The 22,869-nt window shown below is 42.3% G+C and overlaps 1 pseudogene; it reads left to right on the top strand.

Annotated features, from left to right (window-relative positions):
* Nucleotides 1–11,904: 11,904 nt before the first annotated feature.
* Nucleotides 11,905–21,862, top strand: LOC138210267 (stonustoxin subunit beta-like; annotated as a pseudogene).
* The last annotated feature ends 1,007 nt before the right edge of the window (nt 21,863–22,869 follow it).

The following is a 22,869-nucleotide window of genomic DNA, read 5'->3' as shown; positions in this document are numbered from 1 at the left end:
TCAGTAGATATTAAATTATGTAGATAGCTACATTACTACAGTAACAGTAAATCAATTTCAACAAGATAATTATTTTTAAATAACATTTAAATATCGAGTTAATTTTTGCCAGATATTTATTAAATCTAAATAAATTCTAACCATATATTTGGTAGATCTAAATCATTTTCAGCTAAATATGGATAGATTGATTACATATATAATTTATATTGACAAACGTCTTGTATACATTCAAATAGCTTTGGAAGCTTAAAGTACATTAATCAAAGTGTTTCTGCACTTTAAATCTGTCATTTGTAAGAATTAAATCCAATTTTTAATACCACTGTACAATAGGGGGCAATAGTGTCCAGACAGTCTGCTCTCACTTTGGTGCCACACTAACCTGTGACCCATCACATTCTGTGTTGGTTAGGCTGGTGAGGTCCAAGCATCAGGAATGAATGCAAGAATATCAAGGCAGATCACAGAATCTGATGAGCGGACAGATTTCAGTCAAACACTGGCTCGCCGAGTTTCTGTGGTTTGGTAGAAATTTACATATTGTTATCAACAGCAAACTCAACATATTAACACTGTCAGTAATGTTACAAAGAGGTGTACTGTGTAAAAAAAACAACAACTCAAACCTGAACTCATCAGCTGAACCAGACAGCACTGCAATACGTTCTAAAGTGCACTTTCGAATCAAGTTCCCCGGTCCGCGGATTGTGGCAGTAGAATGTCAGAACACAGCTGACGTTATGGGCCACTATTAAGTTCCTTGAAAAAGCCATCACTGCAAAGCCAACATTAGCATTAACAGCTGTTTACTCACCAGAAATGTAATGAGTTCGGTGTCAAACTTCACTCCTTTACTTTCCCAGAGCTGTCTCCAGCAGTGGTGGTCTACTCTTGTTCTGCTTCTGTTTTGCCAAAACTTTCAGCCATTGTGTGTATAGTTTCCATTATTCATAACTAGAAAGCTAGAATCGCTACTTCTTCTGATGCTGAACTGAGGGGCATACTTTATGCTCAAGTGGCAATCAGCAGTGACGTCACCCATCAGTTTGTTAGCGACCGATATGAAGCCTCGAGTTTTGGAATTTGGCCGGTGCCATCTTGCTTGTCCTGAGCGGTTTGGAGCAGGAAGTGACCATATTTTACTTTAAGCTCCTCCTCCTCACACACAAAGCTCTTAATGGGCTCAGACCGAGTTACATCTCTAACTCTCTGGTGAATTGAGCCTTCAAGACCACTGAGATCATCTGCTGCTGGTTTATTGCAGGTTCCCAGCAACAGCCGAAAGAAAATTGGGGATTCAGCTTTTGTCAGCTACGCTCCAAATCTGTGGAACAAACTACCTATTAGATATCAGGGAAGCTGCTCAGTTAATACTTTTAAAAGAAAGATAAAAACATAACTCTTTACATCAGTCTTTAACTAGCTACTCTTGAAGCTCTCTTGCACTTGAACTCCCACACGTTTGAAATGCATATTGCTCATTGTCATGTGGAGGTGGTGTTTACAAGGACCCAAATGCAAGCTCACAGACTTAGGTATCAGTTCCAAAATACAGTCTTTATTGTAATAAACAAAAACAAACAAACCAAAAGGTGTCACCTATCGTGTCCACTTGCTTCCAGTCGGGAGGGCAACTTGACCAACAGGTGACTTTGACAGGGAGCGCCGCAGGAGGAACAGGAGCCGGAGGAACAGGAGCCGGAGGAACGGGAACAGGACGGACGGAGAACAGACGTAGGACGGACGGGTGGCTAACAAAAATGAACCGACAACCAGAGGAGTGCAGGGGCAGGGTACATATAGTCTGGGGAGGTGATCAGGGAGATGCAGCACACCTGCAGGTGGTGATCAGGGGTGAGTGGCTGCATCTGCTGGGACTGATGAGGGGCGTGGCCACGGGAGGTGAGGGGCGTGGCCACAGACAAGCAGACAGGGGACACAGGAGGAGAGGTGATCGGGGGCAAAACAGAGGAAAAAACCGGACTCCTGACACTCATTTCATATTTTGACTATATATTTTGATCTACTTGTATTAAATGTATGCATTTGATCTGTTTCTTATGCATTTTATCTGTTCTTACGCATTTTATCTATTTTATCTGTTTTTTCTTTTCTGTATTTTTGGGTGTTCCTCTGTGTCTGTTTTTATGTGAAATGCTGCATGTAATTATCTTGCTGTGAAGCTCTTGTATGAAAGGTGCTATACAAATAAAATTGATTATTATTATTATTATTATATTTGGGCGAGCTGGGGGGGGGGGGGGGCAAGCGGTAGATCTGACTCAATCTGATTGGAAACCACAGCGATACTACATCCCACCCACCGATAGCCGTTAGCAGAAATTTTATTTACTGATCGGTTTAGTCCGTTTTTGAAAGTTCTAAACTAAACTTCATTTAAATTGCTACATGCAATCTGTACGATATGGCAACAAGATATCACATACACATTAGGTATGTCATATTTTGTTGCCATATTTTTTTTAAAACAACCATGAATTAAAATGTTTACAGTTAGTCATTCCTTCTTTCATCCATAGGTAAACACAGTTTTGCCTACTGGCAGCCACGCTAGTGGGAATAGATTTGATCCCAGTAATCCATAAAGTTCCATCAGTGAATACAAACTCGAGAGAAGACCTGATATCTGCGATATTATCAGAATCAGAATCACTTCATTGGCCATGTATGCTAACACATACAAGGAATTTGACTCCGGTTGTAGTTTCGCTCTCAGCGTCCAAAAAAACAAACAGACAGACATAAATAGACATATTTACAGCATAGAAATTAATGAATAAATACATATATAAACAATGGTGCAGTTGCGCTTAGTGCAAATGGTGCTGATGCGGTTGGGTGTAGTACAAAAGGTCCAGTGATGTAGAACATGTTAACTGTTTAGCAGAGTGACGACCTGTGGATAAAAACTGTTCTTGCTTCTGGTGGTCTTGGCACACAGTGCTCTGTAGCGCCTACCAGAGGGGAGGAGGTGAAACAGAGGGTGTCCAGGGTGGGATGGATCTACAGAGATGCTACCAGCCCGGTTCCTGACTCTCGATGTATATAAGTCTTGAATAGAGGGCAGGTCAGCACCGATGATTTTCTCTGCAGTCCTGACTGTCCGTTAAAGTCTGTTCCTGTCCTGTTTGGTGGCCGAGCCAAACCAGACAGTGATGGAGGTGAAGAGAATACACTGAATTATGACTGAATAGAAGTGAATCAGCAGCTGCTGGGGCAGGTTGAGCTTCCTGAGCTGCCGCAGGAAATACATCCGTTGCTGGGCTTTCTGGATTATGGAGTTGATGTTGGACTCCCACTTCAGGTCCTGGGAGATTGTGGATCCCAGAAACCTGAAGGTTTCCACGGCAAGCACGGTGTTGTTGAGGATGGTGTTAGGGGGCTCCTCCTCAAATCCACTGTCATCTCCACAGTCTCCAGGTGGTTCTATGTTGCATAATCCACCAGAATTTACACAAAGCAATATTCACGTGCACTCCTGTAAACTGGTCCATGTTAGGTCTATGCTAGAGCAAAGATGGGTGTATATTGAATTTCCACGGACACAATGAGATATTTGTTAACATCACCATGGACACACCTTATTTTTACCCATAGCACCTGGGACCTGTGGAGGAGAGTGTTAGGTTACAGAATTGGATGGGGCCGAGACGAGTCCTGGGACAGGACGTTGACGGGGTTCCTCCTGCAAGGGGCTGGAGTCGACCGCGCTGGAGCTGAATGGCGGATGCCAACCCCCCCAGCAGCCAGAATGAACCCGACAAGGTGGTCTTCGGCGAGAGTAATGGCTGTATTCAGTGTAGTAGGGACGGTGGTAACGGACCCATATCGATGTATCTTCTGGCAGCCCCTCAACAAACTGCTACAGAACCATCTTCTCCAGCATGAAATTCTCACCAGCAGAACTTCCTGCCTGCCGCCATCTGAACACGAAGTCCCTCAGCTGTTTTGCGTACTCTAACGGCCAGTCCAGGCTTGTGGTGATCATCCGGGGTCAGACCCAGCCATTCCATAATGGCTCTTCTTCACGCTCGGATATCTGCCCCTGGGCCGTCCTGCTCAGTCCTGCTCAGCTCACAGTGAATTTGCACCCATAAAATTGAATGTAGTTACTACTAATTCTCATCGTTCAGTGAAGGGAAAGACTGCCAGTTTTCTGTGTAAATCTTAGTGTCAAACATAAACAAGTTACATTTAGCAATTTATGTAGTAAACTTCACCTTGTTCCTATGATTGTAGAATGAAGTTTAATATAATGAACACCTCTAAACAAAACAAGTGCTTAAAACAAATATTCTATCTTCACTGAGGAAAGGGGTTAATATGAATATGAAATACGTGACTAATAATAAATGTATCATACATTGTTGTGTGTCGCTGTATGACAAGCAATATTTTGGTCGTCTTGTTTGCACATCGCATTTTGTTGTGAGGCCTGAAATTCTATTTTACGGTCTGCAAGTGACAGCACACAAGTCAGCTCACTTACACAGATATGTGTAAAAATAGTCTGGCAGCATGTTCATGTTAACTGCTGGTCCACGCTACAGCACGTTTGCTTTATGGAAATACAGCAGTGAAAGGACTTCAAGAGTTATATTGTCAGTACACATGTTGTCACTCCATAAGTCTCGTGTACGTCCTTCCTATAGAGCAGTCAGCGCTGTAACGATAATTGTTTTGCTTGTTTTGTCCCCCATGTTGTTTTTGTTGTTTTCAAAAAAATTCTAAAATCATAACCTTTATTTTATATGATGACGCATTTGGAGAGGACTAGTTCATCCTCTGTCTTAGTTACGTACTATACCGTATAAAATCCTTCCCCTTCAGAACAAAAGGACCATTTAGCAGTTCACACAGTGACTCTTGTCTTTTCAGGTGAGAGAATAATGGATATTGAGAATAATGCTGGTAAACCTGTATACTTAACCTCCCGCTATCACTTTACCGCAAGAGTAATGTTGCATCCAGTTTTTCCAGCTTCACCTCCACCTCTAAAAATTTCCCTTTGACTTCAGAATAATGCCTCTATATTTGTTTCCCCTCGCTCACTCTAACCTCTCGCTCTCACCGCAATTCCAGAATAATGTAGATGTATTTATTTTTACACTCTCCGCTTCGACCCTGGTGGCTATAAATCTAGCTTTAGAATAATGTAGGCGCATCTGTTCCGCTCGCCCTCCTAACCTCTAACCGCTGTCACTCGCACATTTTTTTTTCTGGAATAATGTAGCTGCATTTACAACCTCGGCCGACTCCCTAACCCCTTACATGTTATCTAGCTGGCTTGCGGAGGGAAAAACAAGTGGCGTCGCATGTAAACTGAAGTTACGCAGTTATCCCTTGGTCGAAACCTCACAACGGCGTAGAGGAATTTATTAATCCGGGTCATCAATTACACGAACTCACCGGAAACGCCGAGTTTTCTAGATTCTCTCTGTGTGGCTACTTTACCTTTCTTTCCTCAACCCCCCACCCCCAGTAACACCAACACGAAGGTGCAGGAATAGGAAGAGAGTGGAACAAAAAGCACTCAGAAGCAGATAACAGTGTTGTTGCGGCGGACCCCCCCCGCCCAGCTTTTATTTATCATATCTCACAAATGGTGGTGTAGCTGTTGTACTGTGGTCAGGATACAGTGACCTTAGTTGATCAACTACTCCCTCCTCAGCAGCCTGATAAGAGAGCTAATATAGCAGCAAAGCGAGGGGGGAAGGCTGTACTGTAATTATTTCTGCGCTGTCAGAGGGGATGGGGGGGGGGGTGGACTGTGACCCTCCTGCCGATTCAAATCTGAGAGGAAACTAAAAAAAAAAAAAAAAGTGGGGGGGAAGAGAAGGGACCACAGACGCCACAACAACAACAACAACGCCAGCGAGACAAATATCATCTGGGCAACACGACACGCCTGAAATTGGACCAGTTTGTCATGCACAAACGGCCCTCCTCCTCCTCCTCCTCCTCCCCCTCCCCCTCCTCCACCACGCACACACACACACACACACACACACACACACACACACACACACACACACACACACACACACACACACACACACACACACACATCTGAGAGGCCTACAGGACTTAATTCAAACTTTAGAGGGTTACAAACAAACAAACACTCACTGGTAGATGTGTGAGTAGTCGGTTGTCAGAGCTCACATGTACACTAAATTACATACAAATGTACCAAAATTGAATACTTAAATTGAAGTAAAAAGTTATATTCAATAGAAGCTTTCTCTCATATTCGTCCGTGTCAAACATAGTGTACCAAGACCTAATCTAAATTTAAGAAAATTATCCATTTTCATCTATCGAATCAGTGAGAAAACTTTGGCACGCACATCTTGAAAAAAAAGGATTAATCTCTTATGTTCATAACTTCTGTACATGAAATACACTGTTAACGCATTACACAAATAGTCCAGCTGGGAAGAACACATGTATACACAGTATACACACACACACACACACACACACACACACACACACACAAGCACACACACACACACACACACACACACACACACAAGCACACACACACACACACACGTCCGGACGTTAAAGTCCAGCATTCAGCCAAGTTGAAAACAACAACAACAAACCCCAAAAGCTGCAGCATATAATTGTTAAGGGGGGGGGATGAAAAAAAAATTAAGTGTCAATTGAGGCTTTTATTGTGAAGCCGGCAGGATGTATGGTCCGGCGTCACCTGGTGATAGATGACAGGATACCCAGCTTTCCTGATTTCGCAAATTTCTCTGAAATGTGTCCTGAGTTCATGAAGGAGAGGAGATAAAAGAGGCCAGAAGAAACTCGCCGGCCAATAAGGCTTCATCCATTTTTGCTTCTTATCTGATGATAGAGGACCCTACTTTCTCTTCCTTCCCTCCTCTCCTTTCAACTCCTTTCCTTTGCTTCTTCGTCACTTTCCTTTCCCTCTTATTCCCTCCTCACTTTTTTTCCTTCTCTGCTCTTCTTTCATCTTCCTCTTTCTGTCCTCTCTCTTCACTCCCCCTCTTGTCAGAGATGAATTGCTTTTCTCCTCATCTCTTTATTTTGTCTTCGTTATTCTCGTCTCAGCTCTCATGCTTTTTCTTTCCCCCCGTTTTAACTTATTCATTTTCTCCTTTTTTGCTTGTTCTTTCTTTTTGCTTTCTTTACTTCTCTTCATTACTTTCCATTCCCTCTTCCCCTCCCTTCAATCCCTTTTTTTTTTTTTTTTTACTTTTTATGCTTCTCATCTCTTCATTTTATGTCCTCTTTTAGGAATAAAGAAGGATTAGCAAGAACATAACTATTAAAGATTTAACCATTTACCTGCGTGTAGCTGACATTAAAATATGATTTGAATAGATATAAGGAGAAACATTTGATTAATCATGTCAGTTAAAACTTCTACTTTAATACAAACAAAGAACATTTTTCAAAAGTCAATTTATGACCTGGAAAATAATACATACCTGGTTGTAGGTTGGCAAATCATGAAGACCACATCAAAATTAACCACAATATTTTTGGTTTTCAACTCGTTTAATTGCAACTTGCGACGTCTTAAGTGATTTCTTTTGAAGTAAAATTGCATCAATCAGCAAGTACAGAAAATTGAATTGCAATTTTAAAAAAAATCCACACAATAAAGAATCAGATGTAATCACTTCCTATGATAATAAACATACTGCACATAACAGAAATATTTTAACCTTTTTAAAAAATGTTTAACTAAGTTACAAAAAAAAAAAATCATAAAAGAGACGCAGCTTTACAAACCTGACTGTAATATAGAATACAAAAATTAAATCATCCGTACAAAATACGGGCTTTAAATGGTTTTTAAATAATGTTAATTCGACATACAGGCCTAGTGTATGCATGAAAACTCAATGAATTTTCCTGTCAGCAATTGTGTGGGTTGTTTTGATGATGAAGGAAGATATTGAAGAGTCTTGCTGACTGTGAAGGAGGAGGCTGCATTATTTGTTAATAATAGTCAATGTTATGATTTCAATTGCCCTGTGGGGATTAATGAAGCTCAAGGAAATAAGAGAACCAGAAATAGGTGCAACTTATTAACCTTAAATAGGATAGTTACTCATAAACCAGTCTAATGCAGAAATCCAATATTAAGAAATCATCCACCCTGGATGAAGTATTGAAACTAACTGTTTTTATTTTTAATTTAAGTGGAAGAAAGAGAGAAAGTGAATTCAGCTTACCATTTTCTTATCTGCAGGAGTATTCACTGGGTTCAATGACTGTTATGGATGTTGTCTTTGTTTAACTTCAGTAAGGTGACACCTTTTGTACTTAAAGTCTTTGTGTCTACTTCTATATTGTTAACCTAGAACTGGTCCTGTGTAGCCTAAATATTGTCACATTGCTGAATACCAACAGCTACATACAACACAGCATCGTATAATTCAAAGATCCTCACATCTCACCTGCTATCATTATTTATATAGAACAGTTGGTAAACTTACATTTGCTGTGGTGGTAAATGAACAGGAGAAAAGTTCTGTTTCCTTTCTAAACGCACAACAGACACAAACATGTTCAACTTTGCTGTGCATTTTTACTTTGGGGTAAAGTTTAAAGATTTATACTGTAGATACTGGAAATGAGGAAAATATTTAGTATACGAGAGAGTCAAATTTGCAATATAGGATGCAAATGATTAGAAGCTGTGATGGAATTGAGTAGCTATTTTCTTGATGTTTGCATGATAATTAGTATTAAAACTAAATAGAACTGTATCGAACAGATTCGCTAATATAAAATAGTGACAGCAACGGTAGACAACTGAGGGTCTTCAGCATTTCTTTGGGATATTTGGCAAAGCTCACTTTGTACTGAAAACAGGTTGTAATTGTTTGTTTTACTGAAAACAGGTTGGAATTGTTTGTTTACTGAAAACAGGTTGGAATTGTTTGTCTCTAAAAGGTGAGAGACTCTTGCAGCGTCCAATAAAACTGCAGGTGCTGGCTTTCATTAGGTTGAGTTACTAGATCTTCTTTAAGACTCTTTTCTTTTTTTCCCCGTCCTTTTGTTTTTTTAATGTCCCTTAAAACAACATTGATTGTTTCCCAGAATTACTTCCTGTCGCCATAGTAATGATTATGCAGATGCGGAACAACCTTTCTGTTTGACGGGCGGTTCCCACGGGGTGAGGCAGTGACACGGCAGCTATTGCCACACCAACAAGGCAACCGACAAGCCCCCCCATCCCCATCCTCGCCCACCCCACCCCACCTTTCCTCCTTTGTCCTTTTACAGGATGGGGGGAGCTGTGATGGTAGGCTGGATACTTTATTTAAATCAACAAAAAACAAAAACAAAACAAAGTCTATTCAAATTATGTGTCTTCTGTGTCATGATGTGATTATTATTTTGTCATTTTAGAAATTTAAGATTCGAAGATTTAAAATATAAGCTTGGTATTTCATCACCTGAATCTGTCTAGTGAGTAATTAATACTGTTCTGACAAAATAGCATTATACAAATTATTTATACATAATTTTAATCAAATTCTGGCATAACATTTTTTTTTTATCATTCATAGTTTATTTGTATGCCTATTAGTTGTTATAATAGTAACTACTACTATTCCTGTGGTTCATTAAAAAAAAAAAAAAGTACTTATAACTAATGTTAGAACAAACATATTTAGGATATCACCATCAAAACGCCAAACATATGACATAATATCATTAAAACTGAACAACTTCACTTGTAAAGCTAAACAAATATATATTATTTTGTGTACATATTTTGCAGGCTGATGCTATTGTCAAAAACAACAGAGATATGGTTTTATGAAAATATGTTTATTGCAATGAGTTTTAGTTAAGTTCTGAATACAAAAGATGTTGTTTGAAAACTACTATTTTTTAACATTTATAAAACTACTTTGTAAATACTATTTTTGATAAATAATGCAAAAATATTTCTTTAAATACAAGATTTTCAAGTAGACTAAAATATGTACTTTTCAATTTTATTGCACATTAAATCAATACTGTATTTTTACAATATCAAGGCACATTTGAGGATTTGAATTGTTTCTAGAATAAAAGTGTATGATCATATACAATGTTTTTTCTCGTCTTAAATTATCATAGCAATTACACATTCTGGACATCATTTATTTTCAAAAAATATCATTACACATTTGGAAATATGTAAATTTATAAAATATTTAAAATGTTGACTTGACAAAAATAGATTTTTAGGTTTCACTACATTTTTGATAAATATGGTATTCATTCCAAAATGAAATACATTTGAGGCTGAAAGTAAATTATTATTAGGGTATTATTTGCTTTTCTCCCAGTGCTTAATCAAAACATAAATGGTTATGATTATTTCCTGTATAACTGTTGGTCTAACTCCAAACATGTGTGATGTCTGATACCATGTAAAAACAGAAAAACAGATAAAGATAACATTTTGAATCCTACGGAGTAGATGTGATTGGACCGTGACTGTGTGAAACATCCTGGCTGCTCTTCTCTTCGCCAATGGCAGGTCCGCACTGATTTATTCTCTCTGATGACTGGCCATCTGCAGTCTCCTTGACAGCCAGCCTTCTTCATCATATCTCCACTTTTCCTCTCCTCTTCTTCAAATCATTTTTTCTTTCATCTTAAGTTTTCTTTGCTCCCTCTGCTCTGCCACTGGATTTTATGTGACAGGAAATATTCCTGGCGATGTGGCGTGGTTGTAGATCTTGGACCATGGCAGACAGTATTGATTGGGCTGATTTGCATACATAAATCTATTGGCTATCTGACACTTGCCAATATTCTGGGCACCGGGGAGCGGCAGTGCTGAGTTAGCTAGGTCACATTATCATTGGTGATGGAGCTTTGATGAAGTGTGACAACGCTGCACAGCTGCCGACTGGCTGGCTGAAAGACTGTACTGTAAAAAAAAAAATCATATGTCAAGTTTAACAGCAGTATATGTGGCACCTTGACCGGCTATAATTATATTTATACATATAGTTTTAATGTACAACCCCGTTTCCAAAGAAATTAGTTTGCTGTGTAAAGTGGAACTTATAGCATTTTGAATGCAGTGAGTTGCAAATCCTGTAAATTAAACTGAGTAAAGGATAAAACTAAGAAATTGTATTGTTTCGTGAAAAACATATGCTCATTTTGAATTTGACGCCAGCGACAAATTTGACAGCACCATGTTTACCACTGTGTTGCATGACCTTTCTCCTGTAAATGTTTGGTGAATGAGAAGACCAGCTGCTGGAGTTTTGAAAATTATATGTTGTCCCATTCTTGCCTGATATAGGATTTCAGCAGCTCAACAGTTCGGGATCTCCTTCACAGTAATTTTTTCATTTCAAATGTTTTCAATACGTGACAGGTCTGGATTCCAGGCGGGCCCATGCACTGGTTTCCACAACTAAATTGTGGCTTTTTTTTTTTTAATGCAGTGAGGCCTCAAAGATCACGGCCACCAACTATTAATTTTCGGACTTGTCCCTTGTGTACAGGAATTTTTCCAGACTGAATCAATCTTGCTGTGGAAATTTTTGTTATGAATGTTGGGAGAAATACTTGTTGTCAGTGATTACCCAAATTATCTGGAAAAGCACAAAGTCCCCTTTCAGTGAAAAGTGATGATGCATTACATCTACGTGCCAGGGGGCGGAGTCAGGCGAGGCACTGAACAGGATATAAGCTGGCATGTAGCGTTTCACGGCAACAGACTGGAAGCTCCAGTTGAAAGTGAAGAAGCCTCCGCTGATCGACACCTTCACCAGATGAGACGTGTGAAAGTGATGCAGGTGTTTTTTAAAGCTGCCTGATCCGATCCTGAAAGAGCTGTTTCACCTTGTTTCTCCTCAGGTTGGAGACATGGCCTCAGAGCTCAAGTCAGTGGCTGCCGTGGGTCGACCATTCACCTTAGGGATGCTGTATGACACTCGCAGAGATGAACAGATCCCAGGTAAGATGCGACTCACAACCACAGGAACACGTGTCACTAACATGCATGATTTCCATGAAGAGTTTGACACGGATTCAGTTCATCACGAGAACTGGATCAGATTTCACTGAAGCACCATCATGGTTGTCAGCAGAAGTAGAAACCAGCGGTGCTACATGGGTCAAATGTTTGAGGACGCAGAGGGAGAATATATAAATAAGTTGCTTCTTCAACAGTGTAGTCAAGTAAATAGATAAGCGGCTGGCATGAAGGTCCAAGAGCCTCATCAGAATGTCTTGGTTGGTTTGGACCTCTTCCTCGTCCTTCCTAGTGTTGAAGCTGAGTCCAGATCCTCAGTGACCTGTGACATGTTGGCCAAGTCGGTGAATCCTGTAGTGGTCCACGGGGAGCAAGAATCGTTGTCAATAAGACGGCACGATCAGCAAAATAGGCCGCGGGGTTTAACCACCACTACCAGCTAGCCAATCGGTGCCGGCATCATTTTCCACGCTAAAAGTCTGAATCAGTTTTTTCCTCTGAGCACAGCACTAGTTTTGGTGTTGAACAACCATCAGATTTAATTTAAGTTGCTGCTCTCATGGAAGTTTCGTAAAACTCTTTTCTAAAAAGAACTTGCTAATGTTGCTAATTGTGATAGCAATACAAACAGTCTAATGTTTATCTTCGGGTATTCAATGATGTTGATGACATGCTATGATTTGATTGGTTGATGCCAAAAGGAAACTGGCTTCCCTTGACATATGCTGCGTTAAAAAAAAAACAAAAAACGGCTGAGCTCTGGTTACAACAAGAGGAAGTCATGTGCAAGTCAGGCTCGTCCATGTTAGATAATCATGATACTACCACCACCATGTTAACAGATAACCATGATACTACCACCACCATGTAAACAGATAACCATGGTACTACTACCACCATGTTAGATAACCATGATACTACCACCACCATGTAAACAGATAACCATGGTACTACTACCACCATGTTAGATAACCATGATACTACCACCACCTTGTTAACAGATAACCATGCTACTACCACTACCATGTTAACAGATAACCATGATACTACCACCACCATGTTAGATAACCATGGTACTACCACCATGTTAGATAACCATGGTACTACCACCACCATGTTAGATAACCATGATACTACCACCACCATGTTAACAGATAACCATGATACTACCACCACCATGTAAACAGATAACTATAGTACTACTACCACCATGTTAGATAACCATGATACTACCACCACCATGTTAGATAACCATGATACTAACACCACCATGTAAACAGATAACCATGATACTACCACCACCACCATGTTGACAGAGGGGATCAGGTTCTTCCTAGTAACTGCAGTGTTTTCCACTCTCCAAACATTACGTTCTGTCTTGGTGCTCTGTATTTTCTACAGGTATTTCTCTTTGGGATGAGAAGACTGTGCAGGAAAAACTAGTTAAGAGCTCTCAGCCCAGCAGTATGTTTCAGATCACTTCACGTGACTCCACAGAAGAAAAATCTTTCCTGCTGGACGTCAGCGCCTCTCTGAAGGTCAGTTTCTTTTGTGGTCTGATTCAAGCCGGAGGATCTGCCAAGTATGTGGATGATCGGAATAATTTCCACAATCAGAGCAGAGTGACCCTTCAGTACAAAGCAACCACCCACTTCCAACAGTTGATGACCAATCAGGGAACCAAGACGATGCAACCGACAGTGGCTCTGGAGAAGGGTTTGGCAACACACGTGGTCCTCGGCATCCTCTGTGGGACGAATGCTTTCTTTGTGTTTGACAGTGAGAAGGTGGATGCGAGCCACGTCCAGGACATCCATGGCAGAATGGAGGCGGTGATAAAGAAGATTCCTACAGTGGATATTGAGGGCAGCGCTGATCTGAAGCTTACTGATGAAGAGAAAAAACTCCGCCAAACATTCTCCTGCAAATTCTACGGCAACTTCCTTGAGAAAAACCCTGTGACCTTCAGAGATGCGGTGGAGGTCTATGTGCAGCTTCCAAAGCTGATCGGAGCGAAAGGCGAGAACGCCGTTCCCCTGAAGGTCTGACTGATGCCTCTGAAAGATTTAGATTTCATTCCCACTCAGCTGAAGTTTTCTGCTGCAGAAGCTCCTCAGGTGACTGGGATCACTGTTGGCCTGGTTAGAAAAGCCGAGAACGTGTTAGATGACTCAAACCAACTGGTGATGAGATGCAATGATTCTCTGGAGGAAAATGTGGTGAAACAGTGCACAAAATGATGAGCAGTTTCCAGAAGCTGTGCAGTTATTACATATCTGTGCGAAAGACAACCAGGGCAGAAAAAATTCCCCTCATCCGAGCAGGGAAGGAAGATGAAAGCTCACTGAAAAAGCTCTTTGAAGACGGAGAACACTCACAGTTCAGTCATTACAACTTAAGCAAGTGGCTGGAAGACAAAGAGAGAGAAATCAACATCATGAGGTCGTGAGTGGAAGCGATGGAAGAAACAAAGATTGTTCCAAATCAGTCAGTCTTGGATCGACAGGTTCTCGCTGCGGGTGTCCAGCATGCTCTGGTCTTCGTTTTCACCTCTGTGGAAAACACCAATTCCTTCCTCAACCAGTTAGCAGCCGATGTGGACCAGTTTCACTCGGATCAACTGTTAACCAGTGCTGATGGTCGCGACCCTGCAAAGTGGTACTCATCAGATGAAGTGTTGACTGCAGTGAGAGAAAAAGCCAGAGCTTTCTGTGATGTTGTTAAAACCCTGAAGAGCAACACCCGCTTCCGTTTCCTCGCAGCAGCCATCGCTAATCCTAAACACCCCGGAGCAACTAGATAGGTAGGTATTTACTTTATTAATCCCCGAGGGGAAATTTTTTCGCTACAGCAGCATACAGAAGCAATAAGATAATAATAGAAATAATATAATAAAATAATAGAATAGAATAGAATAATAGAAAAGCAATAAAATAGCAGTAAATAGCAGTAAAAAAATATAAATATAAAATATAAAATGCACAGTTTAGACAGTACATTATATAGCTATATATATTATATACAAACAAACCAAGAACACAGTCAACATATATATAGATATATACAGTACAGTATATATCTATATACATTATATACAAACAAACCAAGAAACACAGTCAACAGTGTTATTGTACTGTGATGGATTTTGCCAGAGGTGAGTTATTGTACAGTCTTATTGCAGTGGGCAGGAATGGTCTCCTGTATCTGTCCTTGTGACAGCGGAGCTGGAGGAATCTTTTAGAGAAAGTGCTCCGCTGTCCCTGCAGCAGGTGGTGGAGAGGGTGGACAGGATTATCCAATATGGATAATAGTTTGTTCAGCGTCCTCCTCTCCACCACCTTTTCCAGGCTGTCCAGTTTGTAGCCGATGATGGAGCCGGCCTTCTTAACCAGTTTGTTAAGTCTGTTGGTGTCACCGGCTCCAATGCTGCTCCCCCAGCAGACCCCAGTGAAGTACAATGCACTGGCCACAACAGACTGGTAGAACATCTCCAACATCTTGCTGCACACATTGAAGGATCAAAGTTTCCTCAAGAAAAAGAGTCGACTCATCACCTTCTTGTAGACAGCGTTGATGTTGGTCTTCCAGTTCAGTCCGTTGTCGATGGACACACCCAGGTACTTGTACTCCTCAACCATGTCCACCTCCTCTCCCAGAACTCTCAGCGGTTGTGGAGCCGTCGCCTTCCTCCTGAAGTCAACCACCATCTCTCTGGTCTTGGCCACGTTCAGGAGCAGGTGATTTCTTCCCGCCCACTCCACAAAGTCCTCCACTACTGCCCTGTACTCATCCTCCCGTCCATCCCTTATACATCCTACCACTGCAGAGTCATCAGAGAACTTCTGCAGATGGCAGGACTCTGAGTTGTACTGGAAGTCAGTTGTGTATAAGGTGAACAGGAAGGGAGACAGAACAGTTCCCTGAGGAGCTCCAATACCACTGACTGTGGTACTGATACTGTGGTATCAGACAGCACACTGCCCAGACGGACAAACTGTGGTCTGCCTGTTAGGTAGTCAGTGATCCAGGAGACGGTGGGCGCGTCCACCCCCACCACCCGCAGCTTCTCACTCAGCAGCAGTGGTTGGATGGTGTTGAATGCACTGGAGAAATCAAAGAAAGTGATTCTCACAGATTCACCGGTTCCATCCAGGTGAGACTGAGCTCGTTGCAGCAGGTAGATGATGGCGTCGTCCACTCCCACACGAGGCTGGTACGCAAATTGCAGAGGGTCCAGAGACGATTTCACCAGCGGCCTGAGGTGTGCCAAGACCAGCCTCTCCAGCACCTTCATCACATGAGATGTGAGGGCAACCGGTCGGTAGTCGTTGAGGCCAGATGGAGTCGTCTTCTTGGGGACTGGAACCAGGCAGGACGTCTTCCACAGCACCGGGACCTCCTCCTGCTTCAGGCTCAGGTTGAAGAGGTGTTGTAGGACCTCAGCCAGCTGGACGACGCAGGTCTTCAGGACCACGGGGCTGATGCCGTCAGGTCCTGCAGCCTTGCGCTGGTGGATTCTCTCCAGCTGTCTCCTAACCTGGCCAGTCGTCACAGAGAGGGGGGTGAGAGGGGTGTGGGGGGGTTGAGGTGTCGATGGAGGAAGAGCCCTTTGAGATTGAGGGCTCTATGCAGTTCACCAGGGGGCGCAGAGGGGGGAGGGGGGGAGGCAGCAGAGGTGTTTGGGAGGTGTGAGGTGTGGAGGAGACAGATGAGGGTGGTGAACTAAACCTGTTGAAGAAACAGTTTAGTTCATTTGACCTCTCCAGGGAGCCCCCTGGTTGTTCCTCTCCAGGGAGCCCCCTGGTTGTCTCTCTCTCCCCTTGAACCCAGTAATCTCCTTCATACCGGTCCACACCTCCCTCACGTTGTTCTGCTGGAGTTTGGCCTCCAGCTTCCTCCTGTAGGAGTCCTTGCACTCCCTGAGCTTCTCCTTCAGGTGGCGCTGCACTCTCCTGAGCTCCTCCCTGTCCCCAGACCTGAAGGCTGCTTTCTTTTTATTAAGAAGCACCTTCAGGTCACTGGTGATCCACGGCTTGTTGTTGGGGAAGCAGTGTGCAGTCCGGGATGGTACGGTGGTGTGTTCACAGAATTTGATGTATTCTGTGATACAGTCCGTCATGCTGTTGATGTCCTCCCCATGTGGTCCAAACAGCACATTCCAGTCCGTGCACTCCCGGTATTCCCGCTGGGTCTTTACCAGAACTATCTACCACTACAAGGACGGCGTCCTGGTCTCGGATGACTTCTCAAAGCCTGACGTCACTGATGTGGAGAATGTGACCGACAGAACAGACCTCCTCTGTTGTAAGTCTGACTTTTTACTGTTAATCACAAAATTCAGTGTCCAAGAAACTCTCCATTGCCTTTGTGACGTCACCGTGGAAACCTGAAACTGGAGCAGAGGAACATCAGGTTTTGTGTCAAACTGTGTAAACGGTCAACAGAGACCCTTGAAATGTTCAGAAAGTCTACGGCGATGAAGTGATGAGCCGGGCGACGTGTTGTAATGACATCACGTTTGAAGAGGGGCAGAGCTTCATCATCCAACACCGAAGAATCTCCTGTTTCAGTGTTCCAGTTTCAGGTTTCCACGATGACATCACTAATGTTCATGTACCAGGTTAACGTGTTGATGAAGAGACGACACTCTGAATACTTGTTATTATATATTATTATAATGAGAGTTATACGAGCTCAGGATGCTGTGATCTGCGCTGGAGATGTTGTTGAAGATTTGTGTGTTGTTGCCTCCATCAGATTTCTGTAACCCGAGCCTGGACCCAAACACAGCCAACAACCACCTCCTTCTGTCCGACGACAACAAGAAGGTGACATATGGAAAGGATCAAGGCTACCCTTACCACCCCGAGAGGTTTGTCCACCATCCTCAGGTGCTGTGCAGAGAGGGGATGGCTGGACAGCATTACTGGGAGGTAGAGCGGAGTTACCTGTATGTTGAAAAGTTGGGTGTTGTTGTTTCATACAAAGGAATCAGCAGGAAACAAGACAGTCATGTCTCTGCATTTGGAAGTGATGCTTTGTTCAAGTACTATGGTCTCTGGGCTTTTCCCAAAGAGGATGAAACTGAGTACAACACTGGTTCATCTGCATGGCATGATAATGAAAGGACCAATGTTAATTGGAAATGTGTTGGGGTTTATCTAAACTGACCTGCTGGCACGCTGTCTTTCTACCAGGTGTGTTCTGACACACTGACTCACCTGTACACTTTCCACAAACGGTTCTCTGAGCTGCTGTACCCGGCCTTTTGGGTTGCAAAGCCTGGTAACTACGTAGCTTTGTTCCCTGGTAGAATAAGACCAGACTGCCTATCATGGCGTGAACGTGATGGCAGTCAGCAGTTGTTCATGAACGAGGACTTTATGTGACTTTCTTTATTATTAAATGCTTCTTAACGCTTCACAACCCAACTTCATCTACACTGGTTTCGTCTCGCGTTCTTTAATCCGCTCGTCTGATCTGATAAAACTGGGACAGCATCAGCTGGTTTTGTTTATACTCGTACACGTATGTGCTGGATGATTTGATTGTTGTATGATTTTGATGAGGCAGAACTGGGTTTAAACTTCTTTAAATGCTCTAAGATAAACTGTCTGTAAACACACGTCGGTGACAGAAATACTTCCTTTACCGTCTTCATCGGCTCATTCATGTTTAACTGGGTTATGTTTAAAATATAATGAATATTGTGATGGATTTATCTAGAAAATGTTAAACATGAGGCTGCATTTATTCTGGGGAAGTTTGAATAAAACAATAGATAGAAGTTGTTCAGTTGTTCGGTCGCTGTAACTCTTCTCATGTTAAACACTCACTAAAGTGAAACCCTGATTTGAACACATTGAAGCTGTTGAATTATTTAACATTGTTTAAACGGAGCACTATGAAGCAAATATTGTGTGTGAAAAAGAAAATCATTATTTCAGCTTGAGTTCATTGATGTGATTTTAGCTGTTCAGTATTTTTCTGCTGTTAAAAAAAGAGAAGAGTCAAACTCCTCTCAACTGTCCTGTAAAAGCATGCTAAAGCTGCAGAAGTTTGACATGTCCTGCTAAAACGTGAACGGCCCCGCTAGGACCGCCATGATGGAAACGATGTGGAGTCACTGGTTGCTATGACGATTCCCGCCCTTCAGTGGAGCAGTGACCCAGACAGAAATACAGACGCTCTTCCTTCAAGAAAGTCCTCATGAAACAGAAACTACAAGTCCTATTGAAAATATTCTTTCAGCGTGAGCATCAGAATCTTGTCGTGAAGAACTTTAGTGATTTGCACGTCCCTACTGTGTATTATTGAGGCGTGGTCTCAGGTTAGAGACACCCTCCCTTCCTGTTTCTGACCAGAAGGTTCAGAGCTCAGATATAATGGGAGTCTATTGGAGAGCTGGAGGGAGCACTCAGCACTCGGAGGGATTTCAGCCAAAACGGAGACTCTGATCACAATGAGAGTCGGACTGGCAGCTGACAGAAATCCCTCCAGTTTGATGTATACATTGTGTGTGTGGAGTGGAAACTGTGTGCAGGAAACAGGATTAAAAGTGATTTTCTTTACAGAATTTGAGGGCATCAAAAGTAATTTTCTTATAGATTGTTAATATGTGAAATTGATGAACCTATAAGATGTATTAATGTATAAAATGTAGTGTTTCCCCTCCTTTGTCTTATATAACCCCCTATAAAATGTATTAATCTATAAGATGATTTATGAATGTATAATATTTAGTGCCCGAGCACCAATGGTGCGAAAGCCCTATTGTTCTTCAAGGAATTATTTTTCTGGTCAGGGCCTGAGCACCGAAGGTGTGAAAGCCCTATTGTTATTCAAACGATTATTATTAGGGCCCAAGCACCGATGGTGTGAAGCCCTATTGTTTTTCGTAAAAATGTTCTTCTTCTTCTTCTTCTTCTTATTCTTACGAAAAGTGATTTGCCTTTTTGGAGGCTTTATCATATTCAAAAACTCATGAAAGTGGATATACATATGTCTCCCATCGAAAAATTTCGTATTCTGGTGGAGTCGGGAGTGGGCGTGGCCAAATGGCTCGAGAGCGCCCCCTAAAGAAATGCCCCGGCGGCCACATTTACCTAAATTCACCAAATTCGGTGGACACGTGTATCACACCTAGACCCACAAAAAAGTTACATTGCACCATTACGTCAACTCGACAGGAAGTCCACCATTTTGAATTTAGTCGCCATTTTGGGCGATTCTGACACATTGTACTTTGTCGAACTAGTCCGAGGGATTTTGTCACACTGACTTGAATTTAGTTTCTATGGATAGAAAACATGTTTGGGATTAAATCTTATCAAAATAATTTGTTTTCGTCGATGTGTGTGCCCGTAAAGAGGTGGCCATTTTGAGCGTCTCGCCATGAAACTACGAGTTGCTTTAAATCTTATGTACATGGACCGACCTTCTCCAAACATCAAGTTGGGTCACAATAACCTAAACATGGAGTTGATGATATATTGAAACTTTCGATCGACTTTGTCAATGGGCGTTGCCGTGATGATGCGGCAAAGTTGGATGTCTCGCCTTGACACAGGAAGTTGATGTTTAAGGTCAAAGGATGCTTGAAACCTCACGAAACGTGTGACATACATCCGGCGTGGTGAGACGATACATCTGATGTGTTTTGCGAGTGGGTGTGGCCAAACGGCTCGCCAGCGCCCCCTGCTGGAGACAGGAAACGAGACAAAAATAGCAACTTTAAGCCAGGATACGTGGTCCCTTGCGCGCTGCACGTCGGGGAGACAACTTCGGGAGGCGGCGCGCGGGAGTGCAAGGGCCCGTTATCACTGCTTGCAGTTTTAATTCTCGTTCCTTATTTTTCTCCACAAAGAACTGTATTTTTGGCAGCTTTATCATACTCAAAAACTCATAAAAGTTGGCAATCATGTCTCTCCCAGCAAAAAAAATTATTATTCTAGTTGAGTCGCGAGTGGGTGTTGCTAAATGGCTGGCTAGCGCCCCCTAAAGGCGGCTACATTTACCTACATGTGCGAAATTCAGTGGACATGTGTATCACACCGAGACGTACAAAAAAGTTACATTGCACCAGTACATCAACTCAACAGGAAGTCCGCCAGTTTTAATTTAGTGGCCATGTTTTTGCGATTCGCACATGTTGTACTTTAACAAACTCCTCCCAGGTATTTTGTCGGACTAACCTGACATTTTTTCTGAGCTTTCTTAACATTTTTGGGATTAAAAGTTGTTAAAAGAATTCGTTTTGATGCCTTTGGAGTCCAGACACTGAGAACAGAAAAATAATTTCAAAACTCGATAAATTTGATTTATAGATTATATCTACAAAATACAATTTCATTATACAAAAGTTGTAATTTTGTATGTGCTTATCATTTGTGTGCTTTTTACGCTTCTGCGCCTTTTTTCTTATCTCTTTCTCTCTCTTTCTGTGTGCGAAGCAGCGCAGCCTGTAGTTTCTGTTTCTGTTGGAGGAAAAGGTCAAAGCAGCAGAGAGAATTAATTGATGAGTGAGAGAGCACAGCTGGCTGTCAGACCAACCAGGGCTTGTGTGTGTATGTGTGTGTGTGTGTGTGTGTGTGTGTGTGTGTGTGTGTGTGTGTGTGTGTGTGTGAGAGTTTTATGAGCTGCAATTTTGCAACTTAGTCCATTCAGGAAAAGTATTTCTTCAGTGTGTGCACAGAAGTTGTGCAGATTTGACAAGATTCTTGTTTTTATATGATCATTTTCAGAAGAAATAGTAAAAGGTGAAAATCAAACATAGTATGGATTTCTCCTTCCAGGTGGGGACAGAGTGCCTGCCCCAAGCGAAGGAGTTTAAGCATCTTGGGGTCCTGATCACGAGTGAGGTGAGGATGGAGCAGGAGATCGACAGGCTGATCGGTGCGGCTGCAGCAGTAAAACAGGTGCTGCACCGGACCGTGTTGGTGAAGAGGAGTTGAGCTGAAAGGCGAAGCTTTCAGTTTACCGGTCGATCTACGTTCCGACTCTCATCGATGGTCATGTCCTCTGAAGGTCATGACCGAAAGAACGAGATGGCAGCCCAACTGCCAGGAGACCCCGGGGAAGACCCATAACACGCTGGAGGGATTATATCTCCCGGCTGGCGTGGGAACGCCTCAGGATCCCACAGAATGAGCTGGAAAGTGTTGCGGGGGAGAGGGAAGTCTGGACCAACTTGCTTGGCCTGCTGCCACTACGACCCGGTTCCGGATAAGCGGAAGATGATGGATAGATATAAAATCAAACAGGTGCAACACATGGGCCAAGTGTAATGTTAAAAACGTTGTCTCCTTGCTGTGAATGCAGTCCAACAGTGTAATAACTGATTGCAAACTTAATGTTGAAATTCATTGACAACAAACAATCAAAAACTGTATGTTTCTTAGATTTTAAGTGGACCGTGGAGTTTGTTTACCAATAACATTTTGCATTACCCTATAAACCACAGGCTGTTTTAAGGGTAGTTTCACCGCCTTCACTTTTAAGTCTGTGGGCCCTGTTTTCATCCGTCTGGGCGCAGGTTGTAGGTGTGGCCAACTTGTTTGGTATTTTATAGAATACAAGTGTAGGCGCTGGTGAAGAAGGAGGAATAAATCACTATGAGGTGCATCACAGCCGACTTCAATCATGGCCAATTAAATCCGCTCCTCTCATCCCCTTTTAAAGCCGTTGTGTCGTAGCATATTGTCAGTTTCTCATAGCTGAAGAAGGGATCAGATCGGAACTACCCTCCAAAAACTTTACGAAGGAGGAAACTGACATACATCCCCATTTCCCCCAAAAAACTTGGGATCCTGTGTAAAATGTAAATAAAAACCGAATGCAAAAAAAATTGCAAATCA

Source organism: Embiotoca jacksoni, unplaced genomic scaffold, assembly GCF_022577435.1.
Source record: "Embiotoca jacksoni isolate LCO1_2020_lvr unplaced genomic scaffold, fEmbJac1.0.p SCAF_44, whole genome shotgun sequence".
Lineage (NCBI taxonomy): Eukaryota > Metazoa > Chordata > Actinopteri > Embiotocidae > Embiotoca > Embiotoca jacksoni.
The sequence above is the reverse complement of the archived record's forward strand: the minus strand, read 5'-3'. Positions and strand labels throughout refer to the sequence as shown.